The following is a 5,718-nucleotide window of genomic DNA, read 5'->3' as shown; positions in this document are numbered from 1 at the left end:
ACTGATGAAATCACTAAATCTAGCTTGGTATCATCAAATTCCTTTGCCAGCGCTGCCATTTTGGTAGTTGTTGTCTTGCTCTGTAACGCTCGTCATAAGTAGGTTTGTCCCGCCTACATCGACCATCCAATGTGGTTTGTCGGACAGTATCTGTCTGAAATAACTGCCAGTGGATAGGCTTGCGTCCAGACCCTTATGAATCACCGTGCAAATTCAAAAAGTGCTAAAGACTGCGATTCATGGGAGCTGGACACCAAGCAAAGGATAAAGGGCATGAGACCATAAAATGAGCAATAAGCCACAAGAGGCCATGCTTTACACAAATTTTAGAACAGCTAATAGGCATTCATATTCCATATAATAATATTTTTAATCACTAATGATAAAATATAATAATACTTAAATCTTATTCTTCCACCAATAATTTGGTTCTAGTACCAGTATGAGCACATGGATATGTAAATATACTGTTATGTGGTCACAGGTGTGCATTTATCAGGTATTACAATGGTATTACAACGGCTTCAAACATGACTCAGCCAATCTGAAGCGAAGATGGGAACAATTTGTTTTATAACGTTCATTAAATCTACAACTTATTTAACCATACGTCTTATTTCTCCCCCATCATGACTCAAAAGCCTCTATGAATCACAGCTACTGTAGATCTAGAAACTGATTTTTGAACTGATTTTTGTTAAAAAAACAAAAACAAATGGTCAGACTTGGAAATGGAAATAAATAACAAATGGAAAATTACAGAGGTTCACCAGATACACAGGTTCGCCAGTTAGAGTTAGGCCTCCATTTGGAAAATAAAGTCTAATTTAAGCCTGCTAAATAAATGTTAACTTTTTAAAACATTTATCTGTGCAATTTGACATTGTGCGAAAATATGTCTGCATCTAGATTTTTTTAAGCCCATCAAACAAATCTGCTAATATTTTTGCATGAATATATTTGTGTAAGAGTCTATGCGCACCATTTGGCGCCATGTAAAGTGCTTGGTTCTGTTTTCATAGCTCACTTACCGTTCAACCATAATGTACAATGCACATTTATGGGTGTTGTTGACATCATTTCTAAGGATGAGATGTAATCTTGAGAGCTGGGTGATGCTTGAGTACATCTTAATGACTTGATGACAATTCCATGTGCTGCATCACCAGTCACCGGGGTCAACGGGGTCAATGTCAGTGCAAACACATCCAGTGCTGAGTTCTCTCTCTCCTTGAATTGAACAGACAGGAGTGCTTCTGACGGTGGTTTCTCTTGAAGCTCATATTGTTTTAACTCTCCTGTATAATTTAATTGCATAGTCTGTATTTGTTTTATGTTTAGTGTGAAATAAACCTACAACTTAATCGTAACTGGCTTGGGGGAAATACAAAGACAGCACCGGATAATCTCAAATGTCACTCCTGCTGAGGTGGAAAACACCCTTGACTCTGAAATGGCATATGAATTTGTCTAATTACATACCAGTGCTCTACTGTTGGCCCGGCCCATCACAGTTATGACAAGGAAGTATCTCTTAACTTGTCAAACAGGTGTCTGACTCAGAAAGTGTATTCAAGGAAGTCAAATAATGCCTTATTTGCCATGGTTGATTATTGGTCTGCATATCTGGAGATGCACAGTAACATGATTGTGCCACCCTGACAACAAGAGTCCTTTGTGGAAGCCAGAAGACAAAGAGGGGTAAAATACTATCTGCGTTTTTATACATGAATTTTATCTAATATATAGTCACTGTTGTGTAAAAACCGTGCATCTGCAAAGTGTCAACTTCTCAGGAACTAAGAAAAACAGGCTTGTTTTTAGTTTAATGAGTTTAATGAAAGGGTTTCATGTAGATTAAATGTAATGGCAAGATAAATATTCAAATTATCCTTTCCAGTTTAAAGTCAACAAAATTCATGTTACTCCTATGATCACAGACAGTCAGTATCTGTTAACAAATCTCTGCCATTACCAGAACAAAGGGAACCAAGGCTCTAAATCATGGTTCATAGCTTTGTGAGAAACTTACTCATGCTCACAAATCTGGACTGTAAGGTTCAAGATTGTAAAATAACATTTGGGATTTCTGTTAGAGAGGATTGTCCCTTTTAAGTTCTCAAAGTTTAATATCTTGGCCATTTTACATGTCACATTTTAGGTTACTAGTAATTATTGATTTGTTTACTTGTAAAGAAACTCAAATGACATAATAATGAGTGGATACTTTATGTCAGAAGGCAGTTATAAGACTAAACAACTCAATAACTCATAAGTTGTTACCGGTTCGTTAATCTCAAACATGTAAGGAGACATAAAGGATTGATTATTTAGTGTCATAATATCATAGGTTATTGAATTATTCATACACTGAATGTACAAAATTTGGGATGCTTAGTACACTGATGAGGTGAATCCAGGTAAAAGGCATTATACTTTTGATTTGATTTCCCTCATTAAATCCAGACCAATCACAAAGGAGGAGCTGCAGATAAAGAGAAGCAGACGAGTTAGAAAAGGATTTTTAAGCTTTGAGACAATTGAGATGTGGATTGTGCAACTCAATATCTGGAAGATGTCCCTAATATCTTATACATTCAGTGTATACAGACACATAGATAAAGACAGTAAATTAGTGGCCTGTAATTTGATATGTTACCTACATTTTACAGCGCATAGCTTTACGCTAGAGGCTATGTTTTCTACTGATAGGCGCTAGTATGGCCTTGATGCATGTAAAAAGGCCAATCGTATATAAGGCATACGTTTTTGTTACCCCCAGATACTGTATGCTGAACAATAGAGATGCATAGATTCACGTAATACATATGCCAACATGCAAATTTGACTGACAACCACAAATCTACTGTACATACCAATCCGCGGGACTGTTGTTTACTTCCTGGTAGCGTTCCAAAGAAATCTGATGGTACTGTAATTCTTTCCTGAAACTGCCACCACACCTTGTAGTTTCAAGCACCTAAAGTAGCTCTGTCATCTTCAAGCATGTATGCTGTTATCCAAACAAAAGGGAGACTTTTCCATTGTTTTTGAGTGATTTAGTTGTAAAGTCCAGTGTGCTAATTGTGTTTTGTCTCCAGTCTTCAGTGATGGCATTACCAAAGGCAGCAGGATGCCTGGTTGTTCTTCTGTTGATATACAGCAGTCTGGAGAAACTGGGATACAGCCAGTCTCTAAATGTATTCTTTGAGGTAAGAGGGTGACAGGTACAATAATTTTTAGCATGCACTGTTATCCGCAAGTGTGCAGAAGATCTTTTTCACAGTGGAGTCCACTCAACACACACTCAACACAGTATATAGTGTTATGAAAGTGTGTAACAGGCAGTAATTCTCATTTCATATGCCGTATATTACTGTAGGCCATGTTTGATGTTGGTAAAGAACCAACAAAGAGACATTGGATAATGAATTCTTGGTAACACTTTACAATAAGGGTACATTAATTAAGGGTTAGTTAATGCTTAATAAGCATTAACTAATGCAAGCATTAGTAAGCATTAACTAATGCTTAATGCTTAATAAGCACTAACTAAGGTATTAATTTATACATTATTTAATAGTTTATAAAGATGACTATTAAATAATGTATAAATGAATACCTTAGTTAACATGAACACCATTAGTAAATGATTACCAGACACATTAGTTAACTGTTAATTAAGGGTTAGTTCATGCTTATTAAGCATGAACTAACCCTTAATTAATGTACCCTTATTGTAAAGTGTTACCGAATTCTTTTACCTGTACTTGATTGAGAAAAACTGATGTAATTAATGAGTAATTAATGAGATCAACCTTTTCCAGAAATCGACAGGTGCGCAAGTATCACACATGCATGCCAGAGAAAAAAGAGAGGGTGAGTCAAATTTTGCTTTTTGAGCTGAATTCAGTGCTAGTATCAACTGTGGTAGTGAGTACAAAAGGTAGGTACACTAATCACACCGAGGGAAGTTCCTGTCTATTGTTTTTGCAAACAAAAGTATTTCTGGTTTCCAGTGAAATGGAAACCAGAAATATCATTTTTGTCATTGAAAATGTGTCAATATGATTTGCTGTACTGGTAATTTGCTGTGCCTGTGTTTCATGTCTTCACAGCTCTCTTGAACTCCTCTGATTATGTCCTCGAAGTTGTTGTAAATATATCTGACCTGGCACCTCTCCGAACGCTGCTGAATACACTCAGTCTTCCTTTACAAATCAACAACACTGTTGAAATTACCAGCATTAACACCACAACAGGTACGCCATGCCTTAAAAGATGACACAGATTTTGTTTTATGGTGGATTTCCAATTTAAAGCTCTCACAGTTACAGTCTACTTTGTTAAAAAAATCGAATTAGGCTTCCTTGTTTTTAGCCCATTGTATGCCGTGCCTCAAAAGATGTAATTTAATTTCAACATTTCAGTGTGTGCCACTTTTTTGCATAGTATGTTATCCAAATGCGACTGGATTCCAGTGCAGATGCGAGGAGCAGTTTGCTTGGTCATACGATAACTGCATTAACCACGGAGCCTGCGATGAGATCACTGGCGACACGTGTGGATGCATCAATGCCCTTCCAGCAGATGGCCAGTACTGTCAGCCATACACCAACACAACAACAACAGGTAGGCCTAGTATGGCGTTTGCAGTGCAGCAAAGAAAGAAGATTGCTCACCACTTCTCTTTCAATTCAATTCAATTCAATTCAACTTTTCCCCAAGGGGAGATTCTTCTTGCAGCCAGGTGAAAATACATAAAATACAATGTACATAAACATAGAACACGAAATACAAGAAATACAATGTACATAAAACCTTCCACGTAGAAAAACATAGAACATGAAATACATAAAACGCAATGCTCCACAATGACATTTACACCGTTTGGAAAAGTCAACATTTTCTCTAACAAAACGATTGCTGGCATGATGGTTAAATTCTCAATAGTTAGCAAATTTCTTTATTCATGTATTATATGTAATCCTGCTGCAGCTCCTGTTGGTCATGGGGATCAATCGTTTGTTCCTGTTCGTTTGGTTTGGTTTGAGTTGATAAGGCAACAACGGCTACTACAGTGAGCAGGGCCACAAGTCTGTATATCACAACTGGCTCCTACTTGTTTTTAGTCTTTCAAGTCCCATTTTAGTCAATTAGCTGAAGAACCTATTTAGAGTGACTTTAAGTAGATCAACATTCACAATTACATGGTAGATAACATTAGCGGAAAATATTGTGCTGGATATTGTTGATGGATTTTTATTACGCTCGCCAGTAGGTGGAGTTTATATGTGTTGGATTGTCTGTAAGAAGGAACTTTTTGGGGGTTAATGTTCACAGGCTTCCATTCATTTTGGATGTTGCAGACATTTACCTAACTGGTCAGATGCTGCATCTATCCTTAGAATCTAACTGCTCCTTTTGTGGCCATTTTCCACTGCATTTGTGTTAGTAAACTGCTTTATATTTTTTCTCATTTCTATGTGCTTAGTGTTTCTCTGCAAAGGTATTCAAGGGCATTCCAGGGGAGCTATACGTGTGTGTTTGTGTGTGTGTGCTGTGGAGAGAGAGAGAGAGAGAGAGAGAGAGCAAGAGAAAGAGAGAGAGTTTGTTGATGCACAAGATTCACCCCCTCTGAGACTAATATCAAGGATAGGCCGAAGCCTTGGGCCTTCTTGATTTTTGTTGTTTGATGTTGTCATCAACTTAGCCTAG

General features: G+C 37.2%; 1 long non-coding RNA gene across 1 annotated transcript; it reads left to right on the top strand.

The window, feature by feature from the left end:
- Positions 1-1,566: 1,566 nt before the first annotated feature.
- On the top strand, positions 1,567-4,622 carry LOC144542744 (uncharacterized). Its single transcript, XR_013507431.1, has 5 exons — positions 1,567-1,701; positions 3,102-3,212; positions 3,828-3,879; positions 4,119-4,262; positions 4,453-4,622. It is a non-coding gene; the product is annotated as an uncharacterized LOC144542744 (long non-coding RNA).
- The last annotated feature ends 1,096 nt before the right edge of the window (positions 4,623-5,718 follow it).

The sequence above is a fragment of the Centroberyx gerrardi genome, chromosome 18 (genome assembly GCF_048128805.1).
Source record: "Centroberyx gerrardi isolate f3 chromosome 18, fCenGer3.hap1.cur.20231027, whole genome shotgun sequence".
Taxonomy (NCBI): Eukaryota; Metazoa; Chordata; class Actinopteri; order Beryciformes; family Berycidae; genus Centroberyx; species Centroberyx gerrardi.
This window is presented reverse-complemented; position numbering and strand designations above follow the sequence as displayed.